At 38.5% G+C, this 18,517-nt stretch overlaps 1 protein-coding gene and 1 non-coding gene across 2 annotated transcripts in view; both read right to left on the reverse strand.

Moving 5' to 3' along the window:
* Positions 1 to 18,517, reverse strand: part of RBFOX1 (RNA binding fox-1 homolog 1) — a 2,483,424-nt gene that overhangs the window by 835,467 nt on the left and 1,629,440 nt on the right.
* Positions 2,876 to 2,980, reverse strand: LOC116271418. Its single transcript, XR_004179972.1, has one exon. It is a non-coding gene; the product is annotated as a U6 spliceosomal RNA (small nuclear RNA).

The raw sequence follows: 18,517 nt of genomic DNA on the forward strand, positions 1-18,517 counted from the left end.
ATCCCAATACCATAGCTCACATCTGAAATCCATCTTTCGGTCAGTTTTAGGAGATACAGTTATTTCATGTTTTCTTGTAATGCAAATATAAATAAGAAAAAGCGCACCAATTACCATGCAGGGACTATGGGTTCTTTCTTGATCAGATGGCAGATAACAACTTCCTTGGTTCCAGTCAAGATTAAGAAATAGAACTCTAGCTGTAAAATGTACTCCGAAAATAAATAAATAAATAAATGCAAGTCTTCTAGTATGGTGCATCATAAAGTCCAAGGCTTCTCAGTCTATTAATTTTTATAGAAGCGACTTAATTTTTTGCAAACAAGTATTTATTAAGTGCCTACTATGTGCTAGGTACTGTGGTATGTGATGAAGATAAAATAGTGACAAAAACCAAGGTGGTGATTTTTGATATCACTTCATTTTTGAAGAGGGACTTTGTTTCAGCTAATTAACTTTGCACAGAATACAGGCTCATTTCAGGGGTTGGATGGTATCAATATTATTTTTCTTTGATGATGGAATAGTCCACAAGTCATTCATTATCCACTGAATATGGTGACCAGGAAGCAGTTGGATGATTCTAGGACAATTCCCAAGAATAGAAAGACTGGATGTAAGGAATCCAAGATGGATTTTGATGCTGATTCTTTTTGTTTTGCTTGGTTTTTTGTTTTTTTTTTTGTTTTTTTTTTGTTGTTGTTGTTGTTGTTTTGATAGAGGGTCTTTCTCCCTCTGTTGCCCAGGCTGGAGTGCAATGGCGCAATCATGGCTCACTGCAGCCTCAATCTCCAAGCTTTCTTCTGGATCAAGTGATCCTCCTGCCTCAGCCCCCTGAGATGCTAGGACTATAGATGTGTGTTACTATGTCTGCTTTTTTGTTGTGGTTGTTTAATTATTATTTTGGAGGGCAGGGTTCACTCTGTTGCCCAGGCTGAAGTGCAGTGACATGATCACAGCTCACTGCAACCTCCACCTCCTGGACTCAAGTGATCCTCCCACCTCAGCCCTTTAAGTAGCCTAGACTCCAGCCATGCACTACCATGACCGGCTAATTTTTTGTATTTTTTTCTAGAGATGGGGTTTCACCATGTTCCCCAGGCTGGTCTTGAACTCCTCGCCTCAAATGATCCTGCTGCCATGGCCTCCCAAAGTGCTGCTGTTACAAGCATGGGCCACCATGCCCAGCTGTAGTGTTGCCTCATTTAGGCTACCAGAGAAGGGGAGCTTACAGTATCAGGAAAATATAACTTCTCCTATGTTAAAATTATTTTTATCCAGATGTGGTTCAACTCTAAACTTCTTTGCTGAAATAAACAAGGCCTTAACACGTCTACTATTTTCCTCAACCACGGCCTTGCTTCAGACATAAACATAATTTGTAGTCTTTGCCGGAGCACTGAATTGATGTATACTGCAGTTAATGGTGAGTCAAAAAATTCAAAGACTCACAGCCAATTTTGTGTGAGTCACGGAAAGAAGCCACACATTACAACTGAACCCTCAAAAACCACCACCAACTGGAGAGACGTGGGTCACGTCAGACAGGAGAGGTCAGAGTTGTGTATCAAGGACAGAGTAAAACACAAATATTTCTCTAAAGAACTCACCCCCACCATAATGAGTTGTATTGTTTAGACAACCTAAAACTGTTCAGAGATACTGAAATCTGCTGAATTACAGTAGTAATAATATCATCATCATCAACAATAGCACTATAATAACTACAAAGATGATTATGTGCATAAGCATTGTAGGTGTTCTATGATTAAATGGTATAAGCAACTTAAGGTAACACAGTCAACAGATAAGATTACAACCTACATTTTGAGTCTTTACATTTTTCCCCCTTTCCTTGACCACACTTGTTCCCACTCACAGCTTCTTCCCTGTTTTCTGTCCAACTTGGAAACGTTTTTAAGATGAGTGGCATGGGCTATGAAGCCAGGCTTCTTGGTTTCTTATTTTATTTCATAACAATGTTTTTCTTTTACTATTATTTCAATACTTTGGGGAAAACAGGTAGTGTTCTTTACATGGCTAAGTTCATTAGGGTGTGATTTCTGAGATTTCCGTGCCCCCATCACTCAAACAGTATGTAGTCTTTTATCCCCCACCTCCCACCGTTCACCTCAAATCCCCAGAGTCCATTATGTCATTCTTATGCCTTTGTGTCCTCATAGCTTAGCTCCCACTTATAAGTGAGGATATGTTAGTATATTAATACAATGTCAAGTAACTCAGGAATGGAAAACCAGCTAAGCTATGAGATGCTTGGTTTTCCATTCTTGAGTTACTTCACTTAGAATAACGGCCTTCCACTTCATTCAGGTTGTTAAAAATGCCAGTCTTGATGGAGGCTTCCTCTGTCGCCCAGGCTGGAGTGCAGTGGTCTGATCATGGCTCACTGCAACCTCCACCTCCTGGGTTCAAGCAATTCTCCTGCCTCGGCCTCCTGAGTAGCTGGACTACAGGCACCTGCCACCATGCCTGGCTAATTTTGTATTTTTAGTGGAGATGCACTTTCATCATGTTGGCCAGGCTGGTCTCAAAACTCCTGACCTCAGGCGATTCACCCACCTCAGCCTCCCAAAGTGCTGGGATTACAGGTGTGAGCCACTGTGCCTGACCTATTTAATTCCTTTTTATGGTTGAGTAGGGGTGTGTGTGTGTGTGTGTGTGTGTAGTCTGTGTGTGTATACACACACCATATTTCCTTTATCCACTTGTTCACTGATGGGCATTTGGGCTGGTTCCATATTTTTGAAATTGTGAATTGTGCTGCTATAAACACTCGTGTGCAAGTGTCTTCTTCATATAATGACTTCTTTTCCTCTTGGTAGATACTGGATTGACTAGTATTTCTACTTTTAGTAAAAATACGAAATGCTTCACAAGTTCCCATGTCATTGTTGCACAGGGGTCGTGCTAATCTTCTCTGTATCATTCCAACTTTAGTGGATGTGCAGTCGAAGTGAGCAATGGTTTCCTATTTCAGATACTATGCTTCCTAGCTGTCTGACTTTATGCAAGTTCCTTAATGTTTCAAAGCCTCAGTTTCCTCATCTGGAAAATGGCAACAAAGCTCACAGAGTTGCTCCAATAATTAAGCAAGAAAACACTCGTGCATCTGATTTTCATGGTGATGACGACAATGAGAGCGTGATAGTGACAGTGACAATGATGACACCATAAATTCTCACATTTTCCTCCTAAACCTATGAATGGAGAGAATCTCACGGCTCGTGTAAAATCTCACAGAATCCCAATAAAAACTAGATGTGTAATGTGTTTAACTCAATAGTTTATGCAGGAAAGTTTTTCTTTTTTTTAAGCTGAAAATAATTACAAGAACACAGCTATAATTCACTGTCATAGCCTTGAGGAAGCTTCATGCAATTGCAGAAGACACACATAAAACTGAAAAATTGAAAGCCTATTTGAAATATGTAGTCATAGTGAGCACTTCTTGTTTAATTGCATTCTGCTTACATAACTAAAAGACCTAAATTAAAGCATAATCATGTCTCTAATGATTTTACACTCTTTTTCCCCCTCCAACATAAGGAAGCTCAAGGTGTTAAAAGAGTTATGCTTTGGGACCAAGATAACTAATGCATAAATTAAACATCCATTTCATATGTTTATTTACATAAATGAAAAAGGAGGCAAAAATCTCTACTCCTAGTTTATTCCTTCTTCACACTTCAGGAGGAAGGTTTGCTATAGATTATTTTTTTTTTTTCCAATGCATAGAAACTAAAAGTTTCTCAAGTAAGAAATACCAGGTACAGATTTCAAAACTTTGGGTGGCTTTGCATAGCCTCGGAAATGCTGAGAATATAGAATACGCTCCAGTATATCTAATTATCTTTATAAAATCTCTCAAAATCAATGGCATTATACTCAAGACCAGCTGCGGCCGGGGAACTCAAACAGAGCAAGTGTCAGGGAGGTTACTGAGAAGTGTGGCTTTCTTCCTAATAGCACTATTTTTATGGAACATAGAGTGTTTGAATTGTCATATTCTGTTAACTCTTTTAAAGACCCATACACAATTTAACCATTTTGTTTGAAGCAATCAATTCAGCTCTATTCTCAGTATTATTATTATTTGCACTTTTAACTCCTAAAGGACAAAAAAGGCAGATTTTGAGACACAACTGTAAATCTAGCTCACCCTGGATTATAAATTTTGCTAGCAGTGTGCAATGATTCTACTTTAACTGTTGCCATTGCAGAAATATTCAAAGCAGTGGCACATTAACGGGGTGTTTTGTGGCCCTTCCAGATGTTTTTTCTCTTTTTAAAGAATGTTTCCAATATAAACAGGTACCAGACTTTCAAATAAGAGAATTCGAGGGAATTCAGGGAAGCCTGAAACCTAAAGAAAAGGGCTAATTCAGCTGTTTCCTAAGTTGAGTTTTTAGAAACAGTTCATAAAGTGTTAAAAGGTGATAGGTTAAAAAAAAAAAAAAAAAGAGCTATGGTCATAGTAAAGCTATTATTACTATAAGAAAGAGATAAAGAGAGACACAGAGAGGAGGGAGAAAGGAAGAGAGGGAGACAGACTGCAGAGAAGCAAAACTACCCCAAGTTGTCCAACTGGATAGATGTGTTGTATTCATTTATACAGCAGTTATTAACTCTCTACTATGTGCTGGTCTCCATGCTAGGTGCTGAGCATAAGTTGATGACTAACATATACATAGTACCGCTCTCACAGTTTTCCATTTGGTGAAAGAGTGAGGGTATCATATTAACACATAACAGGTACCATTACAACGATGCTATGAAAAGACAATTAAGGGTTATATAACTGAGAGGTTTTCCAGAAATGATGCCTACACACAATCATAATGAACAATGGGATTGATTATACAAAGTGTTTCAGACATCCCCATGCTCTACACCCAGGGACACACACACACACACACACACTCTCTCTCTCTTTCTCTCACTGTCTCTCTCTCTCTTCCTCTCTGAAAGACCACAGATAGTGAAAAAGTGCCATCAAATGTGGATTTAGGACACGACAGGCTAAGCAGCAACTGCACCTTGATGGCCACTGACAGAATTTCCAGACTTGATCCTAAAATCAGTGGGAGGTATGGTAGACATTTCACCAAGAATGATGGTGATCATGTAACAGAAAATCACTCTTACTGGTATATGGAGAATGGATTAATGTACACAACAGTGAAAGAAGAAAGGCCAGTTTAGAAGTGTTGACAGCACTCCAGGCAAGAGGGAAGAGTGGCTTTGGCCAGAAGAATAGAGGGAGAATGGAGAGAAGCAAAAAGTTTCAGTCAATAATGACAAGGGGACAATTCATTGGACTTGATCTTTGGGCATGAGGGATAAGGGTGAGGAAAGAGTCAAGAGTGATTTTTCAGGCTGGGCGTGGTGGCTCACGCCTATAATCCCAGCACTTTGGGAGGCCAAGGTGAGCAGATCATTTGACCTCAGGAGTTTGAGACCAGCCTGGCCAACATAGTGAAACCCCATGTCCACTAAAAAATACAAAAATTAGCCAGGCGTGATGGCACATGCCTGTAATCCCAGCTATTCAGGAAGTTGATGCAGGAGAATCGGTTGAACCCACGAGCGGGAGGTTACAGTGAGCCAAGATCATGCCAATGCACTCCAGCCTCCATCCTGGGGGACACAGCAAGACTCCCTCTCAAAAAAAATAAATAAAAGGGGGGAGGGATTTTCAGACACATGGAATTAAACTTCAGTTGTTTTATTTAAAGAAAAGAAAAGAAAAATACCTTCATCAAATTCCATCCTAAAGAACGTAAGAAGAAGGATAAGTCAACTGGTCCATTCCTAAGACTCTGCCTACTTTATATGCATCTGTGAGTTCATTTGCTTTCCAATATTTAATGAGTACCTGTTATTCACCTGATACTGGGCTTCATCCACTTACATCCAAGTCCACAGGAATATGGACACTTCTGGATAGAACTGGAAAAAGTCTGAAATTTTATTCTCTTTATAAATGAGTTTTAATTCATGCCTCTCGAAGTTAGGGCCTTTTATTAGTGACTGTAAATCTCAGAGAGACAAGAAGTCATAAGAATCTGAAATTGCCTTATAAATTAGTTGCTAGTAGTGAAACAGTTGTTTAGTTTGTTGAGGGGCTGGGGTGGGGAGGAATTTTGGTGTTGAAATAATTATTGAACATTACTGAACCAAATAATTAAAATGTGCTGTAAAATTATGGTTATGGTAATATTCCCATCATTTGTTTTGTTTCTGCTCATCTAAATTATGTTTTTTTGTTACTGCTTTGCAAAGCTACAATATAACAGTCAAACCTGAAATTAAAACCAACCTGCAAAAGTTATACAAGGTGATCCAATATGTTCCACTAGCAATTATTCACGGCAAATAATATCACGAAGCTCTTAAATCCTTGTTGTAAAGCTAGCCAGACGTGCGTCAACTAAAACCTGAGATATTTATAGGTATCAGAAGTGAGGTACGACTTGCTGAAACAATCAAAATGCAAAGGAGATGTCTGAAAATCCAATGGGAGCATCTTGGAATATCAGATTTCTGTTTCCTAGCAGTGCTAAATTTCAGTACTGCTGACAAGGAAAAAGGCACTGATTTTTTCAAGTGACCAAAGGGAACACTCTCTCCTTCACTGCCCCACCCCAGGCTGCTAACTCTTTGCTCTGCCTGCAAAATTCTAGGTGAAATAAGGTTTTCGGGTCAAACCCTAAAACCCATTCCTTACCACCTTGTGAAAATGAGGTAGTCCAAGACTCTTAAGCAAAAATCATCATTATCATCATCATCACCATCATCCAAAAAGAAAGAACTGAAAGATATGCATAGATCTCACAGCATCAACATAGGAAATGTTCCCTTTGATCCCTTATTTTATAGGCCCTAGAATTAGTGAGCAGTCCCCCAGGTGCTGAGATGATGTAAGTAATTTATGGCTTTGAATTGTTTTTAGTGTGGGGAGACATACGTTCTGAACAGATTCCCCTTCATTCCTGATTCCCGTGAAGCAGTCAGCTCATGTGTCTTCAAAACCAACCAGAATTAAGTAGTTGGAAATTCCACATCAAGCTAATGCTGTTTAGAATTCTACTCATTTCCAATCAGTCAACACGGTTCTCTAGAGTCACATGGCTTTGCAAATGGGATGAATGTGTGTTCTAGAATTTATTTTGAGAAGGATAAAAATCTTAGTTCTAAGACATCAGAGTTGATAAGATTCCGATTATATTTTTCCTGTTCTCCCTTTCTCTATTTCATCCTACTCTGCACAGAAATTAATGTTAATCTCCTTTTATGAACAAAAAGGATTCATACAACCCTTTTATATGTGTTGAAAAACTCAGGGTGTTTACATTAAAGAAAAAACTCAAAAGACAGTAAGTGAACTCCTTCCTAATACAAGACAGTTAGCATAGTAGTTAATAACAGAATCTGGAGTTTGAAAGACCCACGTTTGACTCTTTCTCTGCCTACAACTGTGGGATTTGCGAACAGTGACCCTCTGAGCTCATTTCTTCACCTAGCAGTGGAAAGATATAAGAAGTATTTACTTGATAAGGTTCTTATGAGGAACATATTGACACCAAGCACTTTGCTTATATAGGTGGTCAGCAAATGTCGGTGATAATGGCAAGTGGGGGAAGGAAGAGATGAGAGTGCAAAGCGGCAGAAGATATGACAGGCCAGCAGAAGGCAAGATGCATCAGCCAGTATGGGCTACACGATGCTGCTATAATAAACAGCCCATGAAGTTAGTGGCTTATAACAATAAAAGTTTATTTCTTATTTGTGCCATGTGCCTAATACAGGTTGGCTGGAACTTTTGCTTTTTGTAGTCACTCAGGGACATGAGCTGACAGACGGTTTATTTCAACTCATGTATCCAAAAATCTCTAAGGCAAGGGCTAGAAAATGTGGTAAATCACAAAATGTCACGTCAAGCATCCACCCAGAAGACAGTCATATCACCTCCCTGCATATTTCATTAGTCAAAGTCAGTCACGTGGCCAAGCCCATCTTTCAAGAAGCAAAAAGATGCGATCCTATCACTCATCTTTAAGAAATATTGGCTGGGTGCAGCATGCTCATGCCTATAATCTCAGCACTTTCAGAGGCTGAGGCAGGTGGATCACCTGAGGTCAGGAGTTCTAACTAGCCTGGCCAATGTGGTCAAACGCCATCTCTAGGAAAAAATACAAAAATTAGCTAGGCGTGGTGGTATGTGCCTGTAATCCCAGCTACTCGGGAGACTGAGGCAGGAGAATCACTTGAACCCGGGACGCAGAGGTTGCAATAAGCCAAGATCGTACTACTGCACTCTAGCTTGAGTGACAGAGTGAGACTCTGTCTCAAAAAAAAAAAAAAAAGGGAAAAGAAATCATAAACCAATAAATGTGAAGCACTGGCTTGAATCTGACTTTCCTACCTTGCCCTGGCAACTTTACCAGTTTGAACACTAACCCACAAGAAAACTTACAGAAATGTGTCTAGATCCATAGTCCCTTTATAGACACTTATCTATCATAGATGAATCCACTCTGTTTTACCATCCAGTCACTTTCTGTGTCCATCTTATGATAAACCACTTCCTGTGTCCACTGCTGCTGACCAGGAAGTACTTCTGTTTCTATCTACTAAATGACCTGGAGGCTGTAACATATAACACTGAGAGACTTTAATGAAAAAAAAAATAGGAATTATTATTTGCTAATGTAAAATGAATATTTACTATTTATCAGTACTTTGATCAAAATTTCACATATTAATTTTCTCAACACCCATATGGGAAAAACATTACTATCATACCTATTTTTCAAACAAGTTAATTGAAATATAGTAGTTTTAGCTTCTCAGAAGAAGCAAATAGAGAAATCAGAATTCAACTGCCAATTTATCTGTTCAGGATGCTTGACTTCTATATTTGATTACTGTCTTAAGAGGGCTGCTATGGAATGACTGTATAATACATTGTTGAAACTGGGACACCTGTCAGCAGAAAGGGGGATGTTAATAATTACACTAGGATCAAGGGATAAACAGGACTTGTTCTGAGCAAATATAAAGGCAATGATGCCATGGATAATTGACACATTAATTGATAAATATGTGTTGGATCCCTTTTTTTTTTTTTTTTTTTTTTTTTGAGACAGAGTCCTGTGCTCTGTCACCCGGACAATCTCAGCTCATTGCAACCTCTGCCTCCTGGGTTCAAGTGATCCTTCTGCCTCAGCCTCCCGAGTAGCTGGGACTACAGGCCTGTACCACCACGCCTGGCTAATTTTTGCATTTTTAGTAGAGATGAGGTTTTGCCATGTTGGCCAGGCTGGTCTTGAACTCCTGACCTCAACTGATCTGCCTGTCTCGGCCTCCCAAAGTGCTGAAATTACATGAGTGAGCCTCCACGCCCGGCCCCCTTTCTTCTCTTAATCCTCATTAGTTTCTCAGATGAACAAAAATTCTGGATTATAAAGGTCATTAAAAACAATCACTACCCCAAGAGAGGTTATTCCTTGTACAAAACCATCATCAGAGCCAATAATGATCCAGAAGGAGCTCTCCCTCCTCCATCGATGCTCATCAGAAAGGGAAAAAAAAAAAAAAAAAAAAAGGAAGAAAAAAAAGTATTTTTTTTTCCCTACAGAAAGACTTACATAGCTTCATGCTTTTCTTTGCAAGACCAAGATGAAAACTCACGAAACATCTGCACTTCGTACATCTCCAAGCTAAAACCTGACTGCTTTATGGGAAATTCACACTGGAAGTGTTCTTGCTGGTTAGAATGGAGTTTTTAAATACAATCTATAAAGAACAGCTAATACAGACTCTAACTAGAGGGTTTTCTGTCTGTTTAAAACAGTATGACCTTTAGATATTGTCACGTAGCTAAGGACCCATCAGGGCTGGTTTCCTTATCTTGATGCTTTGTGTGGCAACTACTATACATGCAAAAGTTACAACCTTAGAAAATCCTAACCATTAAAAAAAAGTCCTTTGTGAAACACAGTTTTTGCATATTTTTTGCTTAACACAAAGATGCAGATGGGAAAGACACTAGAAGTCATGGAGATGATGGATAAGGTTTGATTTTTTTTTCTTCTTTATTAGACCCATCAACAGAGTTCCATTATGACACCGTAAGAAGTGATCTATTTCCTTGTTTCATCATAGCTTGAAACTTAAAGTCCATCAGCCACCCTATCCACAAAAATGAAAAGTGGTAGGAAAGTAGTTTACATTTCCCGAACATTAAAAAATAATGAGAAGAGATTGAAGTAATAAAGAACTACCAGAGATAAGGGGAGCAAAGCTCTTTTATAATATAAAGAAAAATGCATATTAGATAGAAAAAGAGCTGGGGAAAGAAAAGGACAGGGGAATTATTTTACATAAAAATATCGTCTTTTGGCTTCTATTTCAACCCAGATTTATTCTTTTCTTTCCAGATTTATTCAAAGATGTTGTGCTAGCCAATATTATTCCCTCTTTTTTCCCTGATTGTTTCTTCAATGCATTTCTTACATGATTTAGACATTACTGGGCAAGAACCAAATGGGTTGGCTTTTTCAGGTAATGTTTTAACACTAAGTTACTTAGAAGACAAAAGTCTTGTCAGGAAGAAATAAGCCTACACGCAAAAAAGGGAGAAGTTAATTGTACCTGAAAATTCTCAGTGTGCAACTGTTATCTAATTCTGCTTACAAATAAAGCAGGAAAAAATACAACAAATAAACCCATTTGTGAAAGGTGATAAAATAGCAAATGAGAGGCAAAATGAGAAGGTAAAATGAACTTATTAATTAAATGAATTAGGGAACACTATGTTGTCACATATCATGAAGAAGAATAAATATCAGTGCATAGTATCTTATTAAATTAAAAAATAATGGATCGATCACAAAATATTATCTACAATTAATACAAATTGTATTTCTAACACCCGATACAATTCCTGGAACATAGTAGCAAATAATTAACCATGTGTTAAAAAATATGAAGATACCTTGGTATGTGGGGCTAGAAAGGAAATATCAAAATGGTGCACACTAATCATAAACAGTGGTAAAATTAGAAACGATTTTTCTTGTGTTTTTCTGCAAGTTTCATGTTATCTACAATGAACACATATTATTGAAGTAATTATTATAAGTACTTGAAAAACCTACTCCAGGTCAGGCGCAGTGGCTCAGTCTGTAATCCCAGCACTTTGGGAAGCCAAGACGGGTGGATCACCTGAGGTCAGGAGTTCGAGACCAGCCTGGCCAACATGGCAAAACCCCATCTGTACTAAAAATACAAAAACTACCCAGGCATGGTGGTGGGCACCTGTAATCCCAGCTATGTGGGAGGCTGAGGCTGGAGAATCGCTTGAACCCAGGAAGTGAAGGTTGCAGTGAGCCAAGATCGCGCCACTGCACTCCAGCCTGGGCAACAAGAGAAAAACTCCATCTCAAAAAGAAAAAAAAAGAAAGAAAAGAAAAGAAAAACCCACTCCAACAATGGCACTGGGATTGAGGAACAGGGCTCATTTTTGACTCTTGTGTTTTCGATTTATCACCAAAAAGAAAAACCAAAAACGTCCCTCTTGTTTTGATGGGTATCCATTCACACGACATCAGAAAAAAAGGGAATTGGCCTCAACAAAATACCTAAGTAGTACATGTCTCTCCTCATTGTTTTTAAACCCACATTAGAGGAAAAAGACACTTAAAAATATAGGTTGAACAGAGCAACATATTCTAGGAAGTAACTTTTTCGTCAGGATTCCATACGTTATTAAAAGGTTTTAAAAGCCAGTTTGGAATTTTCCATCATGAAGAAAATGAAACATTTGAGTTAGATCTTTGATTCCCAAACATTCTGCCTTTGATAGATCCAGCCTGTTTTGACATATTAGCCCATGATTTAAAAAAAAAAAAAAAAGTAAGGGGAAAATACGGGGGTTTAAATCTAAAGCTAAATTTTTAATTAAGGTTTTTTTTTAATGTTATTTTGAGATTATGTCATTTCTACTATTTTGGCCATGATGATGTCATTTCTTTTCTAAATTGTTGGTGATTTCACAAAATGTCTGTGCCTGCAAAAGTAAAACAAATAGCGTTCGTTTATTGCACTCTGAATTTATTATTTTTGAAATGTTTTGTCTTGAAATAACTGGATAGGATAACAAAAGAATGAAGTGTGTTCTCTAATTTCTTATTTTTGAAAGTGTCTAAAAGTGGAAGAGTTATGCTTTGGGACGAAGTCTAGTAATACAGTGATATAGAAGAAAAAAATGAATTATTTATGTGACGGGACAAGAATTATTAAAATAATTTCCCTGAAATGACCCCTCCTCCTTCCTGCTAAAGAGACTCCTTCGCTTTCTTGTTTGTCACTTTTATTTTTTCTACTCTCCCTGTACTCTGAAGAAGGTTCAGCTTTTGCTAGGCAGGTTAATTAGAGGTTTTGCAAGGCATAATCTCAACAACAACAAAAAAAAGAGGAACAGAAAGACAGGACAAGTTGTGAGGATTTTGCAAGAGAAGGAAGGAGGAGGGAGCATAAAGTGTGAAGGAAACAAATGGCAGTGGATTGGGAACTGTTTAATAAATATTCAAAATACCAATAAAGAACTTGGTATTTGTTTGTGGTTACCTAATTTGGCTCCTCTCATAGCACATCCTCCTAAGACTGTATCACAAGTCTCATTACCTCCGTAAGGTTGTATTTGGTTTTGGTAAAAAAAGAAAAAAAAAAGTGCCAACATCCAATTTGTGCTTAGGGTCATTTCTTTTTTCTTTTCTTTTTTTTTTTTTTAAGGGGAAAAAACCCCAGACCCTTGGTATTTTGATGCCATTCTCTCTCCCTCCTTCTGACAAAGAAGATAAAAATGGCATCCCGGAACAGATCACATCTTTAATGTCATTTACATTTATCTTCTCATTATCATTTATCTCTTCACTCTTCAAGGTGCTGGTTAAGTATCACCTCCATTCTGCTGGTTCCCTGGGCAAGGCAGAGCTGTTTGCTCCTTTTCCTCGGTAACTGTAGTATTGCTAATAATTCTGCCATTGCATCTCCCCATAGCGCTGCATGAAAGGATATTTATTTGACTCTTCTCCTCCATTTCACTGAACCTACATTTACAACCAGAAAATAATTGTAATTGGTACTAAAACACAGTCCCTGCTGTGTGTTCTACTTGTACAGGCAACATAATGAATGTAGAGGTAGCAGAAGGCAAAACTTGCTTAGTTCTTTCCATTATGGGACTTTTCTAAATTTTAGTAAGGAGTCTTGATTCTTTAGCCATAGATTCTTGAAGATTAGTGAGTCCTCACCCTCCCGGTGACCCACGTTTCATCTCTACCCATTCATCTTGAACATTTGCTCTTAATCACTTTTTCCAATCTGCATCCAGAAGATACTTCGTTTCCAACCTTGAGGGTCTTGCCTTTAGAATGGAATGTTTTGTGTGATGTCCTTCTCTACTCCAAAAACTAATTCAGGCAAGCCCTCTTTTTTCACCTAGACTTTTGGTCCCCTGCTTAATAGTTTCTCTTTATCCACTCTCCCACCAATAATCCCTAAAAAATCTTCCACTGCTCTGCACCATAGAATAATGGACCAAACACCTTAGAAGGACTCTGCAAATTCCTTCAAAAACCAGCTGCGACATGTCTTCCTTTTTTTTTTTTTTTTTTGGGACGGAGTCTCACTCTGTCACCCAGGCTGGAGCGCAGTGCCATGATCTCAGCTCACTGCAACCTCTGCCTCCAGGGTTCCAGTGATTCTCCTGCCTCAGCCTCCTGAGTAGCTGGCATTACAGGTGCCGGCCACCATGCCTGGCTAATTTTTGTATTTTTAGTAGAGATGAGGTTTCCCCATGTTGGCCAGGCTGGTCTTGAACTGCTGACCTCAGGTGACCCACCAGCCTCGGCCTTACAAAGTGCCGGGATTACAGGTGTGAGCCACAGCCGATTCTTAAAGAGCATCTGGGATGATTCCAAGTCCCCCTCCAGCTCTGTTCATACAAAATCACTTTCATTTTCCAGCTGTGTCCTGTACTTCTTTCATGGCATTTCCTCTGTTTGTAACACGAACTCTCTTTTCCTCCTGGAAATCTCTTCACTCTTCAAGGTGCTGGTTAAGTATCACCTCCATTCTGCTGGTTCCCTGGGCAAGGCAGAGCTGTTTGCTCCTTTTCCTAGGTAACTGTAGTATTGCTAATAACTCTGCCATTGCGTCTCCCCATAGCACTGCATGAAAGGATATTTATTTGACTCCTTTCCTCCATTTCATTGAACCTGCTCTGGGGCCCTGCTGTTCAAAATGTGCTTCCAGGAACCAGCAGGATCAGCATCGCCTGTGAGCTTGTTCACAAGGGAAACAGTCTCCACTCCAGACCTACAGAATTAAAATCTCTGGAGGTGGTCCAGGACTCCGGGGTTCTTATGCCCAGTAACTCTCTAGAGTAAGGATCAGTACTTATTTAACTTTGTCCCTAAACATGACACACACAGCAACCCTTCCTAATATAAAAGTTAAATGAAAAACTCTTTTGTTGTTATTACTGCTGAAGCATCCCTTCCAAGTCTCCCTCATAGGCCAATGACATGTTCTCATCACAATCAGTTTTGCTGTGATTTTTCCTGTCAGTATTGACTGGAGCTTATCGAGTTTGCCTTACACACTCCAGTCTGTATCACAGCTTTTGTTTGATTCAAGCCTCCCATTGCACATTCCAAACCAGTCCTGTTTGCAGACCTCCTGCCAGTGCCAGAGAGAGCACTTGTTAATGTTAATGACATTTCTGGGCAGGGAGAAAATGCAGGCTAGACAGAAAAAAAAAAAAAAAAAGAAAGAAAGAAACTAGGGGACCCTGGCCAGGAAAGATGGGGAGTGTATGAAAATGGAAACACTTTGGCCAAATATTTATTATCAATAGGGTTTTCAAATAGCTGTAAATCTGGAAGACCTCAAGGCTTTCCAAAACGAATTTGACCTCATTATACACAGTGAAAAACAGAGAAGGGTGCATGCCAAGTCTGTAATATTGCAACACAAAGACCCAATACAGGGGCTGTTAACGGCAACAACTTAGTAGTTTCATATGAAATGAGAGCCTAAGATGCTAACATTGAATGTACCCAGTTAAAGGAACATTGAGAGTTGAAGCAATTATTCTTGTAATTGAGTGGGGGAGAAAATCATTCCTTTTGGAAAAGAGAGTCAGAACTTACAATTAGCAGTTTACATTGATCAAAGACATTAGGGAACTGCTTGACTGGTCCATCTTTTGCCTTGTAGATTGAGGGTACTGCATCCCTTTGCTCATCTGCCCCTAACAATCTTACCAAGATACTGCACTCGAAATGGACCTTGTTTTTGTACAAAAACCTTTTGCAAACCTGAAAATGATTAGACTATGGTTAGAGTCTGGTGCTCAAAAATCTCAGCATGTATATACACACACACAGCGATAGCTGTAGCTTTTCAGATGCACTCTTTTTTCTTATGCAATACATCAGACATATAAAAAATATCAAAGATGCTGCAGCAAATGCCATATGTCCACCCCGCAGCTTGCAACATAAAATATAACGAATATAATGGAATCCTTCTCAGTCACTCTCGCTGATTAAAACCCCTCCCCTACTCCCTAACAGTGGTGGGCATACTGCTGAACTTACTGTGTATCATTCCCACATAGCTCTCTCTTGTTTTACCATATATGCATATACCCCAAGAGAATACATATCTTTGGACACATTCATATATAAATACATATAAATGTATATTTTGGAATATCTATTTTTGAACACATTTACATATTTTTGAACACATTTTTCTGTGTCCAAAAACCACACATAAATGATGTATTCATACTGTATGTCTCCTCCTGCAAATTACTTTTTGTTGTTGTTCAGCATTATAGTTTTCAGATTTATCCACATTGGCACATAGAGATCTAGTTTATTCATTTTAACATGGCACACCAGACATGACTTTTGCTACAATTTATTTTCTATTTCCCTACTGGTGGACAATTAATGTTTGCTTGATTGTTGTCTTCCTAACGTTTCACTTGGATGCCAAAGCGAATTTTCTATGTGTCTCCTTCATGTGTGCATTTAGGAATGAAATATCTCAAAAGTAGATGCATCTTGAATGTCCCATGATGTTACAAAACTGAGCGCCAAAGCAGGTGCATCAATATACACTCCCACCAGCAGCACGGTAGAGCACCCACTGCCCCCACGTCTTAGCCAACATGAAGTGTTGCCTAGTTTTTAAGATTTGCAGATTTGAAGAGTTTGAAATAACAAAGGCTTTCCAAGATGCTTTCCAAAGATTACCACCCCCAGCCAAAAACACTTGACTCCATTAGAACTGAGAACATTCAGTCATCAGACATATTAAATAATGTATTTCTACCAGTACCATTAAATGCCTAACATTGTGTCTGGAACATAATGGGCATTCAATATATATTTGTTGAATGAAATCATTTCCACTATTGCAGATGACTCAGAAAATGAAACAAGAAAAATATATGCCAAGAAAGCAGTGAACAGCTAGCACACAGCTATTCGTTGGAAGAGGAAAAATAGTATACAATTCCAAATGCTCTCTCTTCACTTACCTTGATAATACAGCTTGTTTCATCAGGTACCCTTGTGGTTTTAACTCCTACACTTTACAGTCAATGAGCAAAAACCAATTCCACTCCTCAAATTCTTCTCACTTACTATTCAGCTGTCTCAATTCATTAATTTGCTTAATCAGCCCTCATCAATAACACTTCTCTCCAATGCATTCCTCTAAGTCAAAGGAAAAGCAAGCTCTGAATACTCAAAAGTGTGAATCTATAAAGAAACAAGAATGGCAGAAAAAAAAATACTTGTATCAGTGCCTTTTGGAGCCTTAACAATAAGTTCATATTAACATGTCTGCTATTGTCAAAGATCAAGGGTGAAAGACATTTCTCATTTTGCTGATACCATAGTCAATTAAAAATTTTGAATTAAATGGTTACTACTTTCAGTGTCTACCAAATATAGTTCCATGGAGGTTATCCACAGAGAGAGGCTGCAGGAAGGCCTCTGAAGCATTTTCTACAAAGTGTGGCTCATCTAAACTCGGATTTCTACAAGCAGCATAAAAGCCACTCACATTTGGGAAATTTGCAGGTCCACGGGCATTAGTGCAGCCGACCTGAACAAGAGCGATCAACTGTTCTTCTGCTTATCAAGTTCTCTGACAAATAGAGAGTCGACAAGTAAAATAAATTATATTAGATATTAGAGTCGATATTAAGCCCCAAGTATGGGCAAAAGCATCAGAATATGGTCCCTCATCTGTTTGAGGAGAACAGAGAATTTCGCATAGAATCTTTGACTCTTTATGATAAAAATATAATAGACATTATCAATGAATGAGATGGGAAGAAATAATACTTAAGAGGTGGCATTTTTATAAAGAGTAAGAGTCATGTTCTTATTGGATTGAGGAACTAATTTGTATATATACATTTTTTTTAAGGAAAATACAACACTGGTGGTATTAAGGGAACATAACTTAATTCCTCCTTCCAGCCTCACTCCTGGCACTTATACATAAACAGGTACACATCCCTGTGACCTGGTCAGCTATGCTAAAATGTGTACATGTGTTTTTACTCACTTTTGATTGACAGGGAAAAAATATCTTCCTTTAGAAATGCAGAACTTATCGGCCACGTGATACTGTAGTTATAGCCGGGCTTCAGAAATAGCTATCAGTCTGAGTTTTGTGGGCTGAATTGAAGATTTTACTTCTAACCACCAGAGGCGAATGCCATTGCTCTAATTTTTGGGTTCTCTAAGACTTTCAACTAAGAATAAAGATGTGTTTTTGGTATACATTGTTCCATAAAGAGGCTGAGCTGAACACTCATATTCTGATACGTAATTCCAGAAAATTACTGTTTCTATTCTTCGGTAGAGATTAGTGATATGTCTTGTGTAAAGTCAATGAAATCGTCTTAGTCTCACATAAAGCGAATGAAATCATCCTCAGAAAACTCTGCTATTTTAATTGAGCTGTAACCATATGATTCTGAGTAAAACAAGCAAGCCTGATATGAAAGCAGCTTCAAGCAGTATGCTCTCCGTCTGCCCTGAAACCAAACTGCCCTAAGTCCTTCCCATAAAGAGATTACAGAACTGCTGCAAGTCCACAATTAAAGAAGAAACAACACCACCACAAAAGCAATGAGAAGAGGAAAGCATCACGAATCTGCTCTGCTTTTTCCTGTATTTTAGATGAAAATCCTAAGCTATATATCCTAATCTAGTCTCTCAACACAGAGAGGGAAGACCTCTGAAACATCCCTACAAAGTGTGCTTCATCATTTGAGAGAAATCTCAGAACCATTCAACCTTTGTTTACTAACAACACTTTGACAAGGACACTTATGAGTGAGCTATTACTTCCTTCAAATATTAAATTACTGTCACATTAATAACTGGGATAC

The sequence above is a fragment of the Papio anubis genome, chromosome 18 (genome assembly GCF_008728515.1).
Source record: "Papio anubis isolate 15944 chromosome 18, Panubis1.0, whole genome shotgun sequence".
Classification (NCBI taxonomy): domain Eukaryota; kingdom Metazoa; phylum Chordata; class Mammalia; order Primates; family Cercopithecidae; genus Papio; species Papio anubis.